The sequence below is a fragment of the Lissotriton helveticus genome, chromosome 7 (genome assembly GCF_964261635.1).
Source record: "Lissotriton helveticus chromosome 7, aLisHel1.1, whole genome shotgun sequence".
NCBI classification, from domain to species: Eukaryota; Metazoa; Chordata; class Amphibia; order Caudata; family Salamandridae; genus Lissotriton; species Lissotriton helveticus.
In genome coordinates this window covers 927,064,338-927,090,948 of record NC_136068.1, presented here as the reverse complement: position 1 = coordinate 927,090,948, position 26,611 = coordinate 927,064,338, and positions in this window count along the sequence as shown.

The following is a 26,611-nucleotide window of genomic DNA, read 5'->3' as shown; positions in this document are numbered from 1 at the left end:
ATAAGTGATTATAAAACTCCCTACCCTAATCTCGAACACACTCAACAACCCACTACTGAATTATAACTTGGCAATTAAACAATAGATAAATATGATATGCATTAAACTGAGAAATATTACATTACACATTAAAGATCACAAAATACACTTAACTAAAAATGATTCAATTAAATAATTTACATTATTAGTTAGTAAACACATTTAATTAACTTAAAACATTAATGTAAAATGAAAAATAATAGTTCATCATTTAAATAACTTCCCACCCTATTTCCCCACAAACCCACCAATCTACTCCTAAATTATAAATTAAGAATTAATGAGCTGATTATGATGGCGGATAGACTTCAGTCCGTCTACCATTGTTTCGTATTTGGGACCGCCCGCCTACAAGGCTGCAGTCCCACAGTATGGTATACAATGTGACGGCCACCGAGGCGGTTGCATTGCCTATGTTTTCCATTGTGGCGGATGTTGCAGGCTGCATCACCCGCTAAACGCAAAAAAGGGGCAGTTTACATATCCCTGCACTACGTTGCAGGCACCATTCAGTACCTGCCACCGTGGGCAGGGATATGTAGGGGGGCACCATAGGTGGCCCCAGGTCCCATGTCTGGGGTCCAGGTGTTAAGGGGGGCATGCTACGGGTCCCCAAATTCCCTTTGCGTCTGGCTGTTCATGGCGGGTTAACTGCCATGAACAGGCAGGGTGAAAGGGACTAGGCATGGGCGGATTTCACGGATCCACGATCCGCGAATTTTGTGGATTTGCGTATTGTTGATCCGCAAAATCCGCGGATCAGCGGATTTTTTTTTTTGCGGATTGCGCTCATGAAAGTCAAGGATGCAAAGGCCTCTATCCAGCATCACAGCTGATTTTCGACGGTAGATTTGGGAAGAAGGCACACCTGCGCAGCCTCGACGATGCTCACGATTGTTTTTGGGCTGATGAATGAGTCACTGCATTTGAGCTTCAACTAGTTCCAGCGACCATGTGTGTGTTACTATGCAATCGCGCCGAAGGGCGCAGGGGTCCCTTGAGTGAGCTGTCCATCATAGTGGGTAAATGGCGGGAAGACGGTGCACACCGCGAGTGTGTGGGCGGGGCCAAACAGGCGGGGCTTCCATGCGAGTGCACATGCCTCTTGTGTGTATAAAAGGTCAGAGACCGATCAGACCAGCAGATGAGGATACAGAAGCTCCTGGTCACAGAAACAGCACGGGGATTGCGCTCGTGAAAGTCAAGGATGCAAAGGCCTCTATCCAGCATCACAGCTGATTTTCGACGGTAGATTTGGGAAGAAAGCACACCTGCCCAGCCCAGCCATATATAATGCAAAATAGGCACTTCCTGTTGAGGTTTAATTTTTGTGACAGGACCATCGTGCCAGAATAAACCATGCCCTTCATATCCTGTAAATATTTTAGGATGGCGCCGGCAAGCTACTAGTGCCATCCTGAAATAGTTACTAATTTAGCTTCAACAGGAAGCACTAATAGATAAAATAAAGCAGGTGCTCGAGCACCAGCTTTATTTTATCTATTTGTGCTTCCTGTTGAAGCTAACTTAGTAACTATTTTAGGATGGCGCTGGCAGTTTGCCGGCGCCATCCTAAAATAGTTACAACTTCTTCAAGCTTGAAGGCTTGAACTTTTGCCCCCCGGATCCGCCGCTCGCGGATTTGCGGATTTTTGGTAAATTCGCGGGAGTTCGCGGATCGCGAATTTACCGAAAATCCGTGAAATCCGCGAGCGGAACGGATTTTGCGCTCACCCTTAAAAGGGACATTGTAATCCCCCATTGTAGGGACTACGATCCCCTCTGCTGCACCAGCGGGTTCAAGGAGCCCGTTGGATGTGTGGCATTCAGTCTTTACGACCGCCACTCATCCGCCCGCCATCATAATATGGCGGGTGGTAAAGTTTGTTTCAATGATGGTGAGACCGCCAACGACAGCCTGTTGGTGGCGTTCCCGCTGCCATCGTAATCAGGCCCGCAGTGTCAAAAACAATTACACATTAAATATTGCAAACTATACAAAATTATTAAACAATTGTATTAGTAATGATAACACCTAAAATAGCTATATATAGTGCTATATGTTAAATTATTTTAAATGATATTTCATACAGCTATATGAATGTATACAATATTATATAAAAGGATATTTTTAAAAACAATGTTATATACACAAAAACATTATTCTTACCTTCTATATTTTGTTCCTCAACATTTTTGTATGAACGATATTTTCGATGTGCCATTCATGCAACTAAATATTTTTAAACAATATTCTTGCCATTCACCTCTGACGTTTTACTGAAATATTTGTGAATGCTTGGTGTAACCTCTGGGCTGGCAAATGCAGGTTTTGTGTGTTTAGGTTTATTTACCTCATTCTCTTATTCAGTAGCAGCAAAGTCATTTGCTATGTGCTTGGGGCTAGTCCCTTCCTCTCTAGTGAGACCATCAAAGATTCTATATCTTGTCCTAGCCTTCCCCTGTACATGTGTACAGAACTCCTTGAAGAAAAAGAATGAGCACCTGGTAAGACAAGGAGTCAACTGATATCCAGTATATTGGCAGTTGGACACAGACCACTTAGATTTAAAGTTGGCCGCACATTTTCATGGGAGCCAATCATTTCAAAATGCATTTTCGTTCCAGATGGAACAAAGCCCATGGCAACAAACTGTGGGGCATATTACCAACAACTAGCGATAATTATCGCAATGTTGGTTTTATCGCCGAGCTGCGGCGATTTTTATTGCTTAGGAACCTTGCTATTATCAAGGTATATCTCCTGAAAAGTCAGCGATACTCATGCATTACCGAGCTAATGCTCTTAGCCATGTTATCCATCTACCATTGGATAACATGGCTAAGAACTGCTCAGGGGCAGGTGTTAGCTTTTGGAGATATTCGCGCTTAGTGCGAATATCTCCAAAAGTTGGTAATAGGAGATAGCGATGTTAGCGACTGTTTCCAGTCGCTAACATCTTGGCACGCCCACTTTGCATGTCATTAGTGATAAATATCACTGACATGCAAAGCTGGGCCCAAGATGGTCGCTATCTCCTACTAGCTGTCGCTAACTGGTGTTAGCGACAGCTAGGTAATAGGGAGATAATGTTATCTCCGCTTTCTTGGATTTTAAAGCCAAAAAAGCGGAGATAAACCCCCTTGATAATATGCCCCTGTGTCTTTCAGGAATCTACTGGCTCCCTCTCTACCTCTTGCCAGGTAGGTGATGGTGCTGGGCTATTACCTTTCTAGCAGAACAGGCGGCTGTAGCAGAGGATGATCAGACACCCCATCTCTATGCCTAAGGTACGTCCATGTCTTTTGCCATGATCATTCTTCAAATGGTGCTCCTATTAAGTCACAGGCTGACTTGCTCGAACTAACTCGGATTCGGTCAGTAGATGGGAATTCAAAACTAGACACATGTACTTAGGTTTGAAATGAAATCTACAGGGATGTTAAAATGAAGTGAACCGTAAAGCGTAGCATGCAGGGAAGTGGGGAAAGAATAGCCCTGATTACCACAGATACTAGGCTCCGGTGCATTTTTTATGAGAGAAATCTTGCTTAATTTCCAATTGGTGGGTTTCACATACTTGACGTGGTTTTTTGTTTCTTCAAGGTAATGCATTTGCAAGTAATTCTTGCCCACAGAAGACTGGCTAAAGTGAAAAAGTTAGGGGCATATGTATCAAGCCCTTTTCCTGTTCGCAAACGGGCCGAATCTCAGAATCGGCCGTTTGCAAATGGGAAAAGGCCTTTTGGGATGTATCATCCCAAAAGAGCATTGCAAAATAGGGAATCGCAAAATTTGCGATTCCCTAAGTGCGATGTAGGAAGCATCCAAGTTATGCGATTCTGGCATAAGAAATCGCAAATTACCACCAACTTGAAGTTGGTGGTAATTCGCGATTTCTTTGAAAAATGCACTTTTTTGCATTTTTCAAAGTGCCATGTGGCGCACACAGATGCCCTTAGGGCATGTATGTGCGCCACATGTGCAACATATTTCAGGGGTGCAACAGGGTGTCCTTTTGACATCCTTGCACCCTTGAAATTGCATTTGTAATTTGAGAGTACCTAATGGGTACTCGCAAATTGCGAATGTCTTCCCATTAATTCCTATGGGCCTCTAGGCCCATGAGAATGAATAGGAAACTATTCCTTAATGCAAATTGCAATTTGTGATCCCCAATTAAGGAATATTTAGGAATCGCCATTAATATTGCGATTCCTACATACATTCCATTTTGCGAGTCCTTAAAGCAGTTCACCAAAAATTGCTATTAAGGACTCTCAAAACGGTTATTCCATACATATGCCCGCTAAGCTCTTGCAGGAAATGGGAAAGTAATGTGCACAGAGGATACAACATATTTTTGTCTGAATCAGTCTCCTCCTAGTGTCTTGCATGATTTTTATATGTGAGGAATGCCCTCGCGTATAATTTTTACAAAGATAGCCAGCAAAATGTATTATGTTTTATATGCGTACTTTTCACAAAAAACGTGTATATTACACAAGGAAATACGTTTTCAATTTCTCCAACCCCTACACTACATTGAACCCTCTCTAGTGCCCTCCAATTTAAGGGGATACATCATTCCAGAGGTGACCCCAACATGGGTACCTCTCCTGTTCGAAGGAGTATCCTTTTGGAGAGAGTCTTTCAGAATGAGACAGTAAAGAGCAGGATATCGTCTGGAAACTGTGCCATGGAACTTGATCCATCCTACAAATCAATAAAACCTTGAGGAACAGCATATGTGGCAGGAAGTGGGGTGGTTTGAATGAGTCCATCTAGCTGCATTGTCTTTGCACAAGAATGGAGATGAAACAACTGTTGATTATTGCCTCCAAGGGCAGAGACAGAGGTGCTCAATTTCCATTTAAATCTTTCCTATCATTGCAGTAATCAAGTGTCTCCGGGTGCTATAACCAACTACACGAATAAGCATAGTGAAAGACCTCCTAAATTCATATAGGTGTTATCATCCCCAAAATAGTTTTTGAAAATTTATCAAAAATGTCGAATGTTTTCAAACCTTCCCCAAACAAAAGTACTCACAATTAGTTTGTGCAATAAAATTGTACACCAATGTGACAAATATAATATTTTTCACTTTGAATGGTGTGATGTCCAGAAAAAAATAGCAGTTTTATAGGGACCATTAAGTAAACAACAACGTTTTTAAAGAAAATGTTTGTTTTATAAGTCAAATTGCTCCACTAGCTGCCTTTCTCCGAAACTCGATCGTTAGAGATTGCCTAGAACTGTAAACCTGTCAACTACTTCATTTCATCTACTGGGCATAATGTTGCATATGCTCAAAAAGTAGCTAATTGAAGCACAAAATATGTCCTCTGTTGAATTATTTATATTCATTAAGTTTTGAAATCAATCAGATGTTTCTTTGAGCTGCTACAAAATACAGTTCTACCTATGTAATTCGCTTAAGCACTTAGCCTCTTTATTGTCCTAGGAGACAGTCCTTCGTCATAAACATTTATGAATAGCAATTATGGTGACTGTATAACATGAAAAACATAGAATATGCATGACACAATGATATGAAGAAACAATATGGTTTATGAAATGTAAGAGGACACAGCACCCACGGGGCACCTTTTTATGCTCCAGTTACTTAGTCAATCTCAGAGGAAGTTTCTCAAGAAAGATATGTGGATCATCATTGGTCTACTATATAATATCTAAAACAAACTGCAATCTGTAGTATGTTTAGTAGTACTATAATAACTACTCACGTACTGCAAAATGCTATCTCTTCATTTCCCCTCTCTCATCCTTTTTGTGCAGAGGTCTCTGCGCAACAGCAGGGATCTCCGCACACTTATGCCTAGACTTTAATAGTAAGTTCGGGAGGATAAGATGAGTTGCTGGTAAATGGGAAATACTACTAAATTCAAGGGGGTTTGGAAGGAATCACTAAAGGGGTGCTAGGGATGGGTTTAGTAGATACATGCACCCCCTCAAAAGAATAAGCACATTGTGCTTTACAAATTTCACTTTAAAGTTACTACTGCTAAAAAGGACCAAAACAGTAGTAAATGTATTCTAGCTCAGTCCAGTGCCCCACACAAACAACCACTGGAAGTGCAACACCCTCTCATAGAACATAATAGAGGAAGGAACTTAAAATATTTATATAAATGTAATTAAATGACATAAAACAATATAAAACCAAAATAATTACTATTCTATTTTCAAATAATGTAATTACTTTCCTAATTGATATATTAAAAGAGATACATTTAATAACATTACAAGTGGCCTTTGCTCTTACATTCCATGTCAGAATCCCTTGTTTCCTTCATTAAAATACGTTGTTTTTAAGGTTTACCTACTTCTCCTGAAGTTTTCTTTCTACAAGTTCTGTATATACTTGTTTGCGCAGTATTGCTTTCTTGTTTAGCGGTTCATATTGACTGTGCATTTCTGGGTCGCTAATCAGATTTTCTAATAAATGAATCTCAATTTGCAGACCTCCTCAGATTTCTGTTCTTCTCTCCTCTGATGTGTTACCCATCTAATGGTCATTTCCCTTATAAAGACCTCATAAGCATCCCACACAATCCTTTCCTCAAAGTTATTGCTATTAACTTCAAAATATTCTTTCGTTTGGGTCATTAGAAATTGTGCAAATTCAGGCTACCCAAGGTACCTTCTTTCTAGCAACCACCATCCCGGCCCGATTCCCTTCTTGCTCTCTTTTCCTTCCAACTCTAGCCAAACTATTTTGTGGTCTGGAAGTGCTGTAGACAGGTATCTGATTGGCCTTACTTTCCCCGTGCACTTATGATCTACAAACAAATAGTCCAATCTAGAGCTATGATTGTATTTTGATCTGAAAAAAGATAGAGCTGTTGGTCCCCTATTATTCTCCTCCATATATCTCTCAGTCCTAAGTCTTCCAATATGGACTTCAAACGACCTGCCATTATAGGAGAACAAACGCTGTGTGGCCATTAGATCTATCTAACTTACTGTCCATCTCAATATTAAAGTCACCCCACCAAATAATAGGTGTATTGTATTCCAATAATTTTCCAAAAAGGGATCTAAGGGGACTGGGTCATCTCTATTTAGCCTATAATATCCGACAAAAAACCAACATTCCTCCTTCAGAGGCCACCTCCAATATAACCCATCTACATTTTTCATACACCTTCAATGATTTACCCTGCAAACAGTCAGAATAACTGCAAGCCCCTTCTTTGCAAAGGATTGGGTTGTAAAAATGGGCTCCTGAATCCACCTCTGCATCAACACTAACTGCCTCATTTCAGTGCCTGCTAAATGCATCTTCTGCAAAACTACCACATCAACTCTCAGGGCCGTTATCTTCTGCAAAATCAACCTTTATCTTTTTCTCAGCTGGAGACCATTTCCATTCCATGACATGAGATTAATCACTTTCCTATGGTCCACCTAAGACAATCTTATGCTACCCCCATCTATTTAACACAGCCACACTGCCTCTTAGGCATTTTCATGTTGGTGATGATAAGAACTTTTTTTGCATTTTCCCCACATGCTCCCCACCCAGTGCTCTCCACCCAACCTGCTACCCATGTTCCCCTTCTCTCACCCCTGAATAACCTTTTGCCCTATATAGACATTTGGGTGCGCTATGGAGCCTCCCTCTCAGGAATGCTTCATAAAAACTTCCTACTATTGAAAACCCAGAACCAACAAAAAATAAGACTCCAGATAGCCCTTCTTTCCTTCGCTCCACTATACACCACTATACCTTTTTGTTCTTTCTCTTTTCACTTTTATTGACTATTCATAAATCTTTCCATACTGTGCTAGATGCAGACCCTTCAAAAGGATTAAATAACGCTTACTTATCGCCCTTGCTGAACTTGTTGCAGCAGAGCATCAGCATCTTAGCCGCTATACACCAAATATATTTTATTGTTTCACATAACCTTTAATGATGCTGGGAATGTGAGAGAAACAGACACCCCCAGTTCCCTGCATTTGCCCATCTTAAACCACCATAGTCCATCTTCTCTCTTCTGTAACTCGACACAAGTCTGACCTTATGGGGCATGTAAAACTCTCAAAAGAGCAGAACTTCAGTTTCAAGGCTTTGGACAAGATTGCTTCCTTTGCCTGAAAGGGACGCAAGTTCACCAAGATCTTCCTAGGCATCTCTCTACTTGATCTAATTCTGAACAGGTCCTCATTGACTGTGTCAGGTTTAGTAACCTCACGGATTACTCTTTAAAATCCGGGCGATGCAAAAAGGTTCCACCTCTTGACATCCCCAAATTTAGATAATAAGTAACAGAGTATTAGGGTGATCAAGCGAGGGAAGGGTATAGGGAAGGAGCAGCAGGGAAGAGGAGACCTGTAGAAGAAAAGTTGACCATGAAAAACCATGCAGCAACAATACTACTCTCATATGGTCTCACTACAACTGATTCGTACCAGAATCATTCCGTAGCATAAGTGTATATTACTCTAACAGCAATTAGGTCTCTCAATCCTCTTGGCCTACTCCTCTGGCAAAAAAAGACAAGATTACAATTGTTCCTTTTCTCCTACAACTCCTCATAACTTCGACAAGAAATCAACATTCAAATGTACCTTTATGCAAAGAAAAAATCTACCAAAAAACAATGGAGCCAATCCAAAACAAAATCTTTAATGAACAGTGAGTAGGTTCATAATAGACTCTTCTATTTCTCTGTAACCCAGAATAGCGATTTAAAGGTATTAAGGCTCCATGGTAATCTCAAGCTCAGAAGAATACAACTGCAAACAAAAGAAAGGGCTCAGAAATAATATCCAACAAAGGTCAGTTTAGGAAAAATCCATTCTTCATCAGTTCACTGATTAAAGAGAACACGAATAGTAGTTCCTTCCAAAGAATACAAATTCCAACTGCCTACCTGGAGGTATGCTGTCCATCCAGTTCCCAGGATGGTAAAGAGCTGTTGAAGAAACAATGAAATCGTAAGTGGTAATACGTCTTACCACTTATGCACAAACTGTCTATTCCCAGAGATGGCGGCTTTTTCTGAGGACCCCTAGGATTCCCATTCCGCAGGGAAGCAAGCCGGAATCCACTACTCCGGGACACTGCGAGTCGGCTGCCAATGGAATGCAGCACCCCCGCAAGGCAGCAACAACAGGAAATGCTGCGAGACAACGGGCGGATTGACAGAATGTCAACCGCTCCACATCAGGGACTTCCTCCTTCATAGGAGAAATGGGGATGAGTCCAGCAGGCATGCTGCACCCGAGTTCCTGAAAAAAAAAAACAGAACACTCCGAAAACTGCTGAATAATGAAACACCCACTGGGCAGGCATCAGGCGCAAACAAAGAATTACTCACGCTGGCCAGCATGCATGGTCGAATAAATCCATGACTCCTCCCTTCCAACCGTCAGGGTTTCTGGGAGATGTAGTTCCGCCCTGATTAATCCCTAGGAAGGTGCAACAGTGTTTCAGATCCTGGCAGAATCTTTGAATTTCAGTCTCAAATTCCTCTTGGGATGTTTCCCTGAATAATTCCTCATTAAACAATTTGATAACAAACAACTTAATGCCTGAGCCCTCTTCTCCTTCTGGGACATTCAACATCTTGAGATAATTTCACCTTGCTTGGTTTTCTATTCCCTCCAGAGTTGTTTGTGTTAGTTTCTCTGTACTTTAAGCTCTTCCAGCACTTGGGAGTTCCCTTCTCCATCCACAGTCTGCTTTGCCACTGCATCTTCTAACATCACAGTTTTTAAGACCAAATCTTCAATTCTGTCTGAGAGCCTTTGACGTGAGTCACAGATTTCTCTCTGATTACATTCTGATGTATCAAATCTATCTTTAACCTCTTTAGCAAGGTTGAATAATCATCCCTCAGTCTCATTTTTGTGATCCATGACTTCGGGTGTCTGTTATAATCTGGGGCTCACTGAGGTGGGTTGGGGTGATGCCTGCAACCAGACTGGGATCCTACGGCCTATAAATACTGCCCATTGTTAGTAGAAAGTTCAGGTCATGGGTCAGCACTTTCACTGCAGCCACTGCGTTACTCTGAGATTCTTGAGTTGTCTAACCATTCACCAATAAATCACCTGACCCTCCCGTCTTTCTCAACCCATCAAACCTATTCGGCACTGCTATCATGTAGACCTCACTGCTACCTCTGGCTGCCGATGAAGCCGGCTCATCTGCATCAGTGGGGGTCCCATAGGCTCTCCATTAGTCGATAGACGCAATAGTGTGGCTCTGAGGTACTCGGAAGAAGGAACATGGAGAAGGAGTGGGTCTCTGTATTTGAACAGGTCGAACAGATTTTCTATACTTATTTATGCCTAATGAACTTATATCCGCTGTTTCACCCGTCTGGCCCGCGACTTTCCCCTTCTTACTCAAACTTCCAGTATTTATCCCTGCTGAAAGTCTACCTGCAAGTCTCTTTCCTGAGCTCTGCTAAAGCCGTTGGCAAGAAAATAAGGGTGTATCCCGGACCTAAGCTGGTAACCTCCTTGCTGCTTTTTGTGAATCCGGCCACCTCACAATTTCCTCACTACGACAATACATAAAGGCTCCCAGGCAACTTGGGACCTGCAAGTTCAGTGGAGTAGTCTTAGTAAGTCTTGCAACCTTCACCTCCCCTGCCAAATTAGTAAAATCAGTCCTTGAGGCAAGATCCTTATCCAATAAAGCACTGCCTGAAGTAATATTGCGTGGGCCTCGTCTACTGCGGCAGGAAAATCACAGCTCTGCACTGCTGCCCATGCTATATGCTGCATCCTGTATCTGCCAACTCCACTTCCTCGGATGACACTGATGTTTCCTCTTGTGCCCCAAAAAGGAATCTTCAACCTTGCTAGGTGCTCCCGATGTAAGGCTGAAGTGACTGAAACAGCTCGGGACTTCATGCTTGATTCAACAAGAAACATCTGGCCACCAAGATAAATAAAATTGGGCTAGTGTTATACCATTGTGCCATTGTGAGGGTAACCATCAAAGGAAAAGGGAAGTAAAATTGCAGGTTTTAACAGCAGCATTGGCGAGGGATTGCCTCACACCCGTGGCCAAGTTTCATCCTGCCGCAATATTCCTACTTCATCTGCCACCCTAACACCATCTTTGGTAGCACAGGAAATCCAACACTATGACATCAGCAGGCCAAGTAGAAAAACTAGAGCAACCAGAGAAGATCAGAGAGGCCTTTATGAGATTTTATCAGGAATTATACAAGGATGAGCTGGTGTCTGATGCACAAAGTATTGATCAGTGACTAGATTCGATCCAGCTGCCTTGTCTCTCAGAAAAATCCATTAAGGGGATTAGTAAGGGGAGGCAGCAGGGCCAGACGGGATATCGTATGAACTCTATCAGGTTGTAGGTGAAGAGATCTCTCCCTTTTTGAAAAGGCTCTTTAATGGAATAGTACTTTCTGAACAAAAACCTCCACATTCACGGAATGAGGCAACCCTTGCAGTCTTCTTGAAACCCAATAAGAATCCCTAGAAATGCACGCCATGCTGCCTTGTATCATTGTTGAATACAGATTATAAGATCTTGGTAGTAATAATGGCAAGGAGATTGGTTAGGTAGTAAAAGAAGTCATGCATCAGGACCAACAAGGCCTCACGAAAGGAAGCCAAATGCATAATCTACTGCACCTATTAATAGGTACTATTGATTTGGACAACTCCAGAAACCTTTCTTCAGAAGTAATAACTTTCTTTTTTTATTTTTTTTTATTGAGATACATAGAACATGAGCGCATGATCCAACAACACACAAAAAAAAAGAAAAAAGAGAAAAACCTTCTCATCATGTATAAGTGGAATAAAATCAATGACAAACATCATACAGTGGAACAAATATTTTGGAAGTTCCTCCTTTTTGCACATTTATATAATTTATACAAGACGACAGTACACCATAATAAAGCAATTTTAACAAAATGAGAAAGAAATAAGTCAAATACATCAAAATGCAGGGTTAAGGTAAGAAAAACCAGAAAAGAGTACAGAAAAATACAGAAAAATATTGTGAAATACGGTGAGGGGCCCTCTCCAAGTAATCAACCATCTGGAGCCATATATGCACAGACCGAACCCCAAATTTGCTGTCCTAATGCCCTTTTCCGTCTCCCTTTCAAGACATAAAGATTATATTCAGTATTGTAAGTAAAAAGGAAGCGGGTCTGCCATGCTTCAAACGAAGGAGGGTCGTTTTGCAACCAGCACGTGGCTATGCACAACCTTAGAACCGCTGTGGCTACAAATATCATATACCCGTTGTTGCTTGGGGATACATTTGAATCCAGACCCAGAAGGATCTGCATAAGTGACAGCTGGACAGGAACACCCAGTATCTCTGACAAAAACGTATTGACATGCCCGAACAAATCCCTTAATTTAGCACAGGTGCCAAAGATATGGGTCAAATCTGCCTGTACAACGTTACACCTAAAACATTTCCCCTCTGGGTCGCCACCCCACTTAGATATTTTATCGGGTGTATGATAAAATAGAGTTTTGTAATGTTGCGTAATAAGATTGGCTGACATAAGTATTTGCCTGCTAATTCAATTGACCTCTCAAACGGAATCCCTTCACAACCTAATCTGTTTTCCCATTTACTTATGTGTGTTTCTATATCATTAGGCAGAGCCCCAAGCATTAAATTATAAAGTACCCCTATCCGTGCACCTTTCTTGTTTGCCTCGATAAGAGGATTAATAGACATGGATATATTAATTTTCCATAAATAATCACGAATTTGCAGATACTTGAAAAAATGTGTAGTTGGGAGGTGGTATTGTTCCCTCAACTGATTAAAAGATTTTAAACCATCCGCTGTAAATAAATCCCCTACCATGATTAAGCCACTCTTTCGCCAGCTCACAACTATACGATCCCAGAAAATACTAGGAGACAGAATCGGGGCAGTCAATGGAGTGTATCTGGAGACTTTTTCCATTGTATATAGCTTTTTAATTGCCTTCCAGACCTTAAAAACAGCAGCCACCACCTTGAATCTGTTGCGTTTATAGTAGTTCCAATCTGAGTTAGAAAAAAGACGATTCCTGGCTTCTGATCCAAGGAGTAGGGTATATATTGAAGGTTGTAATGCTAGATCCACAGGTCCTACCCCTATAAGCAAGATGTTCATGTGCTGGAGCATACAAGCATAGTAATATAGAAGAAAATCTGGGACCGCCCAGCCACCAACCGCCTTTGGTAAAACCATATATTTTTTTGCGCGCCTTTCCTTTCCTCGAGACCACAAAAATTTCATACAGACCGACTGCAGTTGTATAATGTCTGCAAGGGGGATTTCTAATGGTACGCAGCGATAGAGATAGAGAATCTTAGGAAATACCATCATTTTTAGCGTGTTACATCTTCCGACTAACAATAAATGCAGACATTCAGCCTGGTCTAGTTGTTTACGAGTCCCAGTGAGCAGCCTTTGCCAATTTAAATGTACAGTGGCCGTGGCAGAGGCTGTAATCTGTACCCCTAAATATGTTACTTCTGTGAGGACCCTGTGATCTATAAAAGACTTGATGTTAACACATAGAATCTGCGTCTTAGCAATATTCAGCTTGTAGCCTGATACCGACCCATATACTGCTGCCAAATACTCAATCTCAGGCATTGCCACCGCGGGCTTAGGCGAGAGTACGGCCACATCATCAGCGTACGCGAGCACGCGATATTGTTGCTGACGTATCAATACTGGCGGAATCCGGAAACTATTTTCCAACATCTTTAAAAACGGATCAATGTAAAGGGCGAACAGAAGAGGGGAACAAGGGCAGCCTTGCCTTGCCCCCTTTGTATTAAAACATGTGCTGATTGAAGCCCCATTGAGTAAATCCGAGCGGTTGGCTGTTGATATAGTGTTTGCACGGATTGTATATACTTTGACCCAAACCCGCGAGATTTCATCACGTCCCATAAAAAAGCCCATGATACTTGATCAAAAGCCTTCTCGGCGTCTAAAAGTATGCGGCTCAGCGGTGTTTCCATGCCATTTGCGTAATCAATTAGGGAAATCACCCGGTTAACATGGTCAGTTGTGCTACGTTTAGGGATGAACCCATGCTGATGCACAGAGACCATTGGGGATATCACTCCGGAAAGCCTTGCCGCCAACATTTTTTAATATATTTTCCCATCAGTATTTAGCAGCGAGATGGGTCGATATGAGGCTGGCAGATCAGCGGGTTTCCCCTTTTTCTTAAAAACCACAATACTGGCCTCGTACCATGTCTTGGGGTACAACCCGGTCTGCGCGAGCCGAAATGTGGCGAGCATATCATGTTTCAGAACTTGAAAAAAGGTTTTGTATATCTCTAACGGAAACTTGACGGAGCCCGCTGCCTTACCTGTTGGGAGTGCCTTAATAGCTGCCTCAAGTTCAGACATCGATATTGGGGCCTCAAGCTTTAATGCAATATCGCTATCCAGATCTTGCTCACAGAATTGCTCGAGTAGAGGTGCAGCCTTACTTCCATCATAGTCTTCCCTAGTGTATAATCAAGTGTAGAACTGTCTAAACACTTCGACTATTCCAGTCTCACTCTCTATCACTTGCCCAGTTATATCTTTAATGGTACTAATTCTTTGTGAGGCTTCTCGCGCCCTCAATTTCTGGGCCAAACACCTGCCACTGGCCTCACCGTACTCATATAAGAGCTGCTGCTTAATGGTGTAAGTTTTGGCCGCCTCTTTGCTCCAATGGTGGTTTACCTGTGCCTTACACCGAGTGACCTCCGCTGCCGAGTTCAGAATATCTCTACACGAACGTATATCCTGTACTAGCTGTTCCTCTGCCTCGGCTAGATTACTATACAATTGATGTACCTGAGCTCGTACTTGCTTCTGCGCAGGTAAGCCATAACTGAGGACCTCCCCTCTAAAGGCGGCTTTGAATGTGTCCCACACTATCCCAATCTCAGCACTGCCCCTGTTATGATTAAAAAACTCTACTATCCAATCCATCATGTCTTCCTTAAATTTTATATCTAGTAGCAATTTACGATCAAAGGTGAATTCCCTCGGTTTACTGAGAGGGCTGTTAAATACCATAGAGAGGACGACAGGGCCGTGGTCTGACGTAACTCGCGGAAATACCTGTATTTGTGCACCTGAAAGCATAACCTGTGGGACAAAAAAATAATCAAGACGTACTAACTTTTGATGGGGTGCCGAAAAGAAAGTATAACCAGGATTGCGGCCCCTAAGATGGGACCACACATCAATCAGACCATGTGAGATGAGAAATGATCGCAATGATCTATATACCTTTGGTTTCCTACCCACATACAAAAAGTCATCATTGTGCCATGATCCCGATTGAAGATTAATATTTAAATCCTCACATACTATAACAGGTGTAGGCCACATTGCTAATTCAACATTGAGATAATCTAGCACGGCTGACTCATCAAAATTAGAACCATAAATGGAGCATAGTGTGAATTTAGAAGAACCTATAACACATTTAACAATTGCCCATCTTCCAACGCTATGCTCTAATACCCTCCCTGTGCCTGTAACATGTTTTTTTGCTAATATGGCTACCCCACGGGCCGTACAGGTGTTCTTGGTGTTTGCTAAAACCCTGTAACCAAGCTCAGACAAGAAATTCCGTTTTGACCATTCTATATGCGTCTCTTGGAGACAAATGATATCACAGCGCAGCCACATCAATTCCCTAGCCACCCGCTGTCTTTTTCAGACCCCTTACGTTCAATGTACCTAGTCTTAACATTCTTGCTGCCATTCCATGATTTCAAGAATCGAGAATATTGTTCCACATCTGCCTTGCATACCACACTTACAGATACAACAAAAAAAAATGAGCTCATGATCTCTTTTTATTTTTAACCCCCACCACCCAAACTGAGTCCAACACACCCCACCCCCCTTCCCTCCCCCCATCCCCCATTCCCTCCCCCCATCCCCTTCCTCCCACACCAGGGCTTAAGGACATAGTCCTCGGTGATGATAGTGTGTGCGCGTGCCCCCCCCACAGACAAAGAAACCCACCAGACCGCCACCCACTTGATAGCTCTGATTGTTCCTTGTTCCATCCTACAGAAAAAGAAAATGACTATAGAAACAAAGGGGCATATTATCAAGGGGGTTTATCTCCGCTTTTTTGGCTTTAAAAGCCAAGAAAGCGGAGATAAAATTATCTCCCTATTACCTAGCTGTCTCTAACACCAGTTAGCGACAGCTAGTAGGAGATAGCGACCATCTTGGGCCCCACTTTGCATGTCAGTGATATTTATCACTAATGACATGCAAAGTGGGCGTGCCAAGATGTTAGCGAATGGAAACAGTCGCTAACATCGCTATCTCCTATTACCAACTTTTGGAGATATTCGCGCTAAGCGCGAATATTTCCAACAGCTAACACCTGCCCTGAGCAGTTCTTAGCCATGTTATCCAATGGGAGGTGGATAACATGGCTAAGAGCATTAGCTCGGTAATGCATGAATATCGCTGACTTTTCAGCGATATTCATGCATTGCGGCCGATTTTTATCGCATTTGCGATAAACCTTGGTAATACCAAGGTTTATCTGCGTTAAAAATCGCTGCAGCTCAGCGGTAAATTTTTGTCTCCAACCAAGCAATAGCGATAATTATCGCTATTGCTTGGTAATATGCCCCAAAGTCTCTATTAGCCAGACTGTAGCTTACATTTCCGGGTCTGCTTATTGCAAAAAACGAAAATGTCTATAGCAAATTAGTCTTTAAGCAGGATCGAGATCCCAAACAACCGATGTTCAAGCAGACAAAAAATAAATAAAAAGAGAGAAACACGCTAAAAAAAAGAATTCCTCTTTTTAAACCACTCAGTCTGGTTATTTCACATATTAATAACCACATTGTGTCCATACAAGAATGACATTAAACTATTATCAAGGAAGTCTTTCATTGCTGCAGAGCTCGGACAGAGTCTACTAATGATTGAAAAAACAAAGGTAAGTTTGAAATTTTCGGGAGCAGTTCGGAACAGCTGTAGCCAACTTCACTCCAATTCACCAAGCTTGTAAAGTCACCGAACTCACAAAGAGCAGATTATATTTGACCTAGAAAGAAAGGCATCACTTATTGACATCTATGAGCTTTAAGTACTCTTGGGCTTTGATCTCAGATGTGAAATGTTTAGTCTGCCCCTTAAAGATCACTTTCAACTTTGCCGGATTGAGGAGAAACACCTGTGCCCCCTTCGATTGAAATGGCGAGATCAGTTGGCAAAATTCCCATCTTTGCCTCACAGTAGCAGGGCAGAAGTCCGGACGGACGAAAAACTCACATCCTGTCACATTAGTATCTCCATAATTTTTCCGCTGAGAGAAAGGAAATCGGTCTGCCCTAACAATCTCATTCTCCCAATGCCATTCACTTATCTCCGGAAAAGCTTCTGTGAAGACCTCAATGATAAACCTACAAACATCTTTTCCTTCTTTTGATTCAGGTATGCCTAAGACCCTTAAGTTATTGCGCCTTGCGCGGTTTTCCAAGTCCGTCAATTTCAATTCTACATCTGCAGTAGTTGACTGCAGAGTTTCTATAGCTGCCTGTTGTTTTACTAGCGAGTCCTCAGCACCAGAGATACGATCCTTCATCTCAGTTACTCTCGTAGTCAGCTCATTGAGGGTTTTGACCATTCGTCTCATCGTGTTTTGGAGCTTCCGTACTGCCCCCTGCGTACGATTACTTTCCGCTTTAGTCTCTGCACGGTGTGCCATGATACTTTTATAGATAATATCCAAAGTGGGGGCATCCCCTTCAGTATCTGCCCTATCTTGGTTATGGTTACAATCTTGTTCTTGCCCGCCTCTTCCCCCATTTTCCCCGGCTTCCCAAGCAGGTTGCAAAAGGGGGGACATAACATTTACAGAACTCTCCACTTCTAGATTGCGTCCGACAGTTTCTAGATCATCGACAGGGCCCAAGGTCTGATCAGGTGAAGGGTCATGCTCATCCTCCTCCCCCGTGGAATCAGGCTCATCTCCCCATTCTCCTGGGAGTCTATTACAATCCTCTTCAGATACAACAGACAGGTCAGTCATAGAATAGAACTTCCCGTCGGAAATAGCAGACTCAGAGTCACCCAGATCATCATTTTCTTTTTGCTTATCCCTACCCACTAAATTGACAAGGGGTTCTGGGGGGGCAAGATAATTCGTATCCGCAACTGGGTTGTTACCAACTGAGGGTTTAGCCGCCGCATTACTTTTCGTATTTGCATTTGCATTTACAGTGCCTCCTTTTTTAATAAATATTGCATGCACTGTTGGGGCTTTCAAACTCGGCTCACCTTGATTTGCCACCGAGGGATAGGCTCCTCCAACTTCGCTGGCGCCTCCCAAACCTCGCAAACCTTTATTTCGCCCGTCTTGAGTTGATGATAAACTGTGTGAGGCCGCCGATGGAGCTGGACCCCCAGCTTTAGCTCCAGTGTTTGTACTTCCATGATCATGGTGGTTCTGAGCACTGCAGGCACTGTTAGCATTATTAGCATTATTAACGTTATTTGCATGATTGTTCGCCCCTCGCGCTCTTGCTCCTCTTCCCTTCGGAGCCATGTTCAAATGCCGAGCCCGACACAACAAGCGAGCAAAAAACCAAAGGAAAAGTCTTCTCCCCAAGCTGCTCGGCGCTCGGCGCTCGGCTGCACTGCCTGAAAGTGACACTCGATCCGTATCGCTCACGAGCTGCCAAAAGCCGCGAAACCCGCCGGTTTCAGCACAGCGTGGAGCCCGGGCAGAGCGGCGGCACTAAAGGTGTAGACACGGTGAGCCGTTAGACGATCCAAAGCTGCAGCCCCCGAACCTCCGAACCTCCACGACCTCAAGGGGGTCACAGAGCGTCTCTCATCTGCAGGACCGTTTTCCAAAACGCGGGTAAGCAGCTTCTTGGCTTCGCTGCTGTGGAGGAGGAACAGAGCACCCACTCACACGGCCGACATCATGGCCGCCATCTTGCCCTGAATCTGAGATTGGTTAGGTAGTAAATGAAGTCATGCATCAGGACCAACAAGGCCTCACGAAAGGAAGCCAAATGCATAATCTACTGCACCTATTAATAGGTACTATTGATTTGGACAACTCCAGAAACCTTTCTTTAGTAGTAATAACTTTCAATGCATTTAAAGCATTTGACCAGGTACACAGGCCATATCTGTGGTCTTGTCTAAAATAATTTGGTATCCCAACTCCATAGAGACATTGAAAGCATTTTATCCGAGTCTACAGCCAGAGTATTAGTTAACAGAAATCTGACATAGTGCTTTGTAGTATCCAGGAGTACTCAGCAGGGATGTCCCATATCCCCCCTATTGTTTAACTCATACTATGAACCCTTAGCACAAAAGGCCAGGGCGGATCAAGGTATTATTCCTTGTGAAACCTATGGGTACTCAAAGAATGTTTCCCTTTACACAGTTGACTCGATACTCTACACTTCTGGGGTTAACTCTACCCAGCACAGGTTTGAGACTCTGGCAGGCGAGTGTGTATCCTATTCAAGATATACCATTAATCAGGACAAAACTGAGATAATAGCTTGGTATTTGGATACACAGAATAATATGGTCAAGGAAGAACTGCGTTATTTAGGCATTTTGGTTAACCACAAACTGGACTCCATTGTTGAAATACCTCTGGGTAAAGCTTCAGCTGAAATAAAAAAAACTTTGAGAAGGTGGCAGAGTTTATCTCTGACGATATATGGCAGAGTTAACCTAGTTAACTAAAAGGACGTAGGTGAGTAGAAGTAAAGTTCTTTAGTCATGTATAGTAACAACAGGACGAGCCAGACCTCTGACTCGGAGAACAACCACCTCCAACTGACAGCTCGTGGGTTGCCCCGATAATATAGATTCCATCGAGGAGCAAGATGGAACCCAACACATCTTCCCCCTTACAAAATAAACACAAATTGTTGTACAATAAAACATAACACATGTGAAAATACAAACATGTTAACAATAGAAAGAAAAACAATGATAACACTTAATAACAGTTTATACATTAATAACCCAACACATCTTCCTCCTATATAACAAAAAAAACAGTAGTACAATGCAGTAGAATTTAAGATATATAATCACGAAGTCTAGTTGAAGGAAGTTCGGTTCTGGTGGAAACATGTCTTTCACACTGATCCAACTTGGAAGACGGACCACTGGGGCGGTTGAACACACAATCCTCACTGTCACCAGCTACAAGATTATAGTTGTGAGAGTCGTGAGCAATGGAAACCATATCTTTATTCCACCATTTGCCATTTTGTAATTTAACAAAATTTTTTTAACAACCACAACTCTTTGCAGAGCAGAAAAGTTTGCATCCTTCATGGCAATGATCCTAGGTATCTTGATTCTGACAAAATGACCAACAGCTACTTTTGACTACCTACCCCGCACACTCACATACTTGTTCTGAGCCACAATCCTTTTCTCAATCACATTCTCCATTTTCTGCGAGGAAGGAGAAGAACACCCCATCCAATCTCTAATTAACTTGGATGCAGGTAATCTACATCGTAAAAGAGAAAAGGGGGATACATCACTGTCAGCATTGGGAGTTGTGCGCACAGACCACAACAACTTGCGGAACTCCTCCTTACTGTTCAAAACACTAGACTTGGGAAGCTGGACATTATCTTTAATAACTCTATCAAATCGTTCTACCAAGCCATTACCCCAGGGGTGATTAAAGGAGGTTCTGGTGTGTTTAATACCTAAAAAGGTGACAAATTCAGAAAATTGAGATGAAGTAAACTGACAACACTTGTCAGATAGAATTTCACCCGGAATCCCTTCCCTAAGGAAAATAGACTAAAAAAATTCAATGACACTTAATGTATTAGGAGACTTAACAAACTTGATCTCAGGCAAACGACTGTAGAAATCTACAACAACTATACCACACTGCTGTAATCCTCCAGAGAACGTCATGGGACCAATGATATCAATAGCAATCTTGCCCCATGGTTTGTTGGGAACTTCAATAGCTTCAACAGGACTAGGAACAGTTACTTGACTCTTGTCACTTCCAGCACAAAAAATGCAATTTCTAACAAAATGTTCAACACTCTTGTCAAGCCCAGGCCACCAAAAATGTTCTCTCATCCTCCTCTTCGTGGCACGCATACCGATGTGCCCCTCATGGGCTAACATGAGAACCCTGGTCATCATAGGCTCTGGCACAACTAGAAGACTGGACCAAAAAAGAGATCGCAAGGTGGTGCGAGGCTGAAGATCCAAATATATTGCTACCTTGCCGAGTATGAGATGCATGTCTGATGGGTGACCAGCTGGAAACTCTGTGGCAAGTATTCCTCTGCACTTTATACAAAATTGTTAGTTCTGCTGTACTTAAAATAAATCATCTGTTTACATTGCACAGGGCATACTGGATCCCGCATAAGCTCTCATAGACCCCTGCTTTGACTGAGAGGCTTAAGAAGTGCAACCTTTCTAGAGCAAAAGACTTACAGATGTTTCTAGAATGCCCCAGCCTAAAGTATTTTGGGGGAATGTAAGTTCAGAGACTTCAGAAATAGTTAATAAGGAAATTAGGTAAGACCTCATTTGGCTTTGTTTGAAGTATCACAGGAGACAGAGGAAGAACCCAGTATTTGGAAGGTAAGAAATGTAACTTTCTATTTGAGGCATATCATTTGTAGGAAATGGACTGATCCTGACCCCATAGGATGGAGAGTTGGTTAGCACAAGTAAAAAAGGTTTGCTCGAGAGACTTAAGAAAGCACAGGATAAAACCCGATCTATGGCTCCCAGTGATCGAATGGTTAAAAGTAAGACATGTGTGGGTCTTGTGATTAAGAACACCTATGAGCTCTTGGCATTCAGTTCAGAGCAATGGCCTGAGACCGAGGCAAAATTAATAGCCTCCTTTAATGGTTGTATGGCTATTATTGATGACCAGGTCTAGAGAGCCTGGTGATAAAGACAAAAATAAAAAATAAATAAAACAACTTTTTTGAATGTAAAAAATCATCTGTTTTTAAAAAAGAAAGTAATTGCATTCATTGAAATAATTCTAAAGATAATTTAGAATAATGATTGCTATGTAATAAATAAATATAACCATTGTGCTTTAGGTCTTTTACAAAAACATTTTTTTTTAATTAATGTAATTAAATTAATTAAATATTACTTTTAAAATTAAGCTCATTGTTTTGTAGCATTTATATTATTTTGTTTTACATCTAAATTAAGTATATGAAATTAATTTAAACAAATATCTTACATAAAATATTTTCAGTTTTTCTTATTTTAAAAACTTTTAAACTTTTCCCTATAGTTTACCAGTGACAGATATCTCCACCTGCGTGTGAAAAGTTACAAGTAGTTACTTTGCCATCAGAAGTTAGGCTCCACCCCCTGCTGTCAGGGATCGGAGACATGTAACCCTACATTTTGTAGTACATTTATTCTTGTAAATGATGAATAGCCAAAAGTGGTAAATGAACTACAAAGTGTAAAAAGAAACTTACAAATGTAGATTTACTTATATGTAACTTTACCTTTGCGAATAGCCCCTATAGTATCCTGGAATAATATTCAAGCAAGTGCATTCTTTTGTTTCATCCTTTCTTGATCCGCTTTTCCTTTCATTCCCTTCCTTCAATTTTTCTTTTTTTCTCTATTTTCTTTTATTTTTCCTTCTTCTTTTCCTCTTTTCCCATTGTTTTTACCATCTTTTCTTTCTTCCCCTTTTTTCAGAAGTGTTTAGAATATTCTCCCCCACTTCCATTTCTATCTCTGAAGAATGTTTTTTCAATATTTTTTTCACCCCCTTTAATAGCCATCATTCCTAATAGCTACTACCAGAACTTTCAATCAGCTTTAGCAAGATGTGAGCTTCCTCTGGTTTTTGCAAACATGAAAGGATCCTTGTTAATTAACCTTTGTGTTAGAGAATGAAAATACTGAGATTCACACTCGTAACTTTTTTGAATTCTGGAATCAGAAGTTTAATTTTGGATTTATTTAACAGATATGGTATATCATTTGTTGGTTTTTCCCAGTGTTGTTCATAAAACTGCTGTTTTATTCAGTACATTGCGAAAAAAACAAGAAATTATACCTCATATCTGTTAAAAAAAAAATTCTCTCTTGCTTTAGCTAAATCTTTCCTTTAATCATATAGTAATGGAAATAGATGATGACTTCTTAGGAGAATGCAGAGCGTGTTTTGCATAAGATGGTACTTGATGAGACCAAGCTATTGTTAGATATGGGGATAATGTTGAACTATTGTAAGATATGGAGATAATGTTTCTTTGTTGTCCTCTATAACATATTTCCTTAAGAGTTCTGCAAACAAGCTGCCATTAGCATTCCCCACAATTTGAAAGTTGAAATGTCTAGATCTGTTTTCTAAAACTTCACACTTTCTCTCTGTTGTGCATGTCTGCTTAATGTACTTAGTCGCAGTCATGCTTATGATGACCTCCAGTTGAGTGACTTCTTCAACAGCTCCAAAGGCCATTGTCAAAGCATCCTTCTTTTCCACCAAGTCATTTATTTTCTGATTTAGTTGTTCAGAAATAGCATTATGATGGCTTGTGTATATTTGATTTCTGTCACCTCTCAAAGTCTTGGACACAGTTGACTTTTAGCTGAAAATGCTGGCAGAGTTGTTCTAAGAGTCTCAGTTCAGGACACTTGCTTTCTGCTTTCTCTGTTCTATGATGAGTTATTTGCCTAGCACTTAGAGAGTTTTCTCAGATGGATTCCTAACTGTTATGGAAGACTTCAATTTTGAGCCTTCTTACAATACATATGATGCATAGTCTTCCAGTTGAGGCATTCTCGTAGGACTCTGATTTACTTAGCTCTTTCTCTCTGCCTCATTGTAGATCCTATCTTGGAGAGGGGATCTTGTTTCAGTAAACTTCTCTGATGAGGACTATATCCATAATTTGCTTTATATTTTTTAATATATCTTCTTTAATAGTGGAAGAAGAGTACAAACATAGGGTAGAGGGGTCTGCCAGAGTTTTTTGAGTGATCTCCGAAGACATCAAAGCTATCTTTTCAAAATAAAAACAGGGTATAATTTTTAGAATCTGACTCTCAAGACAACACATCCCTTCTTTTAATGATTCTATTAGTTTCTCTTCTTGTCTTTCTTCTTCAACTTCATTTCGTGTTGTAAATGGTTCTTCTAGTGTCTTAATAGGGTTATTTCCATAAGGCCCTGTTCAATGAGAGGGATAGACGAGACTAGCATTTAACTTTGAGCACTAATTAGTGTTCAGATTTTCAATTTGGGCATCGTAAATGTTCTGTATCTTTTTCATGCCTACTATAATGTATCAAACTGTATTTGGGTCCATTTATCTGAAAAATAACATTTTTAACACTCTCTGGCTTCTCTATTGATTTCACGGTCTCCTTTCCTATCTGTTGACCGTGTCATATCAAGGCCATACTGATTTAACGCTTGAAGCTTAGGAGATTTTGGAACTTTGTCAGATGTCTTAGGTGTGACAGGTTATCGGAATGGGTCAGATGTTTTTGATAACTCCTCAATATCAGTATGGTTGGTATCGGATTTAAATTTAGTCTGGGATGGTCATTTTTTAGGGGGTTTGACCATGGAATTTCATAGTAGTTATTGTGGGGTAATTTTATATTTTTGTTTGTGCAGCCATTTGCTGAACCTTGCACTACTGCAGTGCCTGGATACCCCTTCCCTGTCCATCTTCCCCACAGGCTCCTAGTCCTGTCAAGTTTTGTATGATAGCATTACCCTGTTATGTGGGTGCCTCAATTTCTTCTTTTTTTCTTTTTACACCCCTTTGTGTGAGCCCTCCAGAGGTAGCATTGCCTCTCTTCCTTTTCTAGGACTTGAAGCATCAGGGAACTTCAGGGCACAAACATTTTATTTTTTAATTAATTTCTACTTTTCCTTCAATTTTTGCCCCCTTTGTGTGTTAGAGAACTAATCTATTCTCCACAAAGCAGTTTCTCCAGCTGTGAAGGCATAAAAGTACTTATTTACTAGGTATTTCCTTGTATCTGTGTCATTTGTTGTCCGGCTGAGTGAGATCATTTCTCCTCACTGTCACTGCCTCTGTTAAACACTTTTGCCAAACATCGTCCTCAGTGTGATGCATCGAGGGGAGATGCATCACGTACCACTCAATGGTGAGCCATGACGGGCGCAGCTTCATCCGTCCCCACTCACCCAGAAGTGATAGAGCGCGCGAGGCCACCCGACCAATAGTTTCGCCGTTTCCGGCTTCAGGGCCCATATACTTTTCAAATCACCATATACATCGATCAGGTGACTTCACGAGCTCTACCAAGTTGGTGTGTGTGTGTTCCCTGCTACCAATTTTCGGTGCACCCGACTTACCATCCACCGATGCGGGTGCCTAATGACCACAATGAATCAGGGAGCTAGCTGTAAAGGAAAGGCAGCAAAATACAAATCCAACCAATAACATTCAAATACTGTTTAAATGACCACGGACAACTGGAAGTTTTAAAATGTTTATCTAAAGTTCATTATTTTCTTGCATGAGGTACAATAAAACAAGGCAATCAATAACCAAGATAACGTAAATTATATATGCATAAAGAAATAATGACAGAGTAATCATCAAGGTACTAATAAAATGTAACGAGAAAAGATACTATGCAAGTCAGTATTATCTAAACAGGGATACCCTAAGTGTGGGTGACTATAGGAGAGCTTATAATGAATAACACGCTTCACTTAAGGTGAAGGGGCCTTTGAACAATCTAGGCAACGAAGTTCTAGACCATATCAGGAAATGACACACTGCTATGCAAAATATAATTTCTAACAAATGAGAAGACATAGGAATAAACTTATGGAAAAATATAAATGACTTTCAATAGTTGCAGAAAGGCACGGAAAGTATCACATGTGCAATGTTGAACTTTATTAAAGCCTAAGTTAGAAATTCAGAAGGTGCAAGAATTTAAGAATTTTCAGAGCAATATTTACCTAGAAAGGTGTGGAAACCAAACCCTGGCCACGGGTCAGTTAAGGACAGGAAACCCTCAAGGAAGGATACCCCTCAAAGGAAAGCAGGTGCAGAATGGACACCCAGGATAGGACAGGATACCCTCGGAATAGGAATCAGGACAGGACCCTCAGGATAGGACAGCAAACCCTCAGGACAGGACCCTCTTCAGGACAGGACCGGAACCCACAGTTCGGAAGCAACGCCTGCGCTCCACCCGCTCTGCAGCTATCGATCAAGACCCCGATTGGGTCAGCGAACTCCCAGCAAAGTGCTTCGCCAGCACTTTAAGGTTCAGTAGAACCTCAGTCTATGGTCAAATTCGGACAGAGTGCTTCGCAGCGCTCTGTATCTTCAGTCACCTATTGAGTGCGTTGGGTCAGTGACAGGTCAGCTAAACCAGACAAGTCGGACGGTTCACTAGGTGAACCCAGGGTAGATATACAGTTTGGGGCCAGTGTACCACCCCCCAATGTTGCAAAGTGTCAAAATCCCTCAATTTGGATTGGTCCTAAGGTAGGATTTGGGTAAC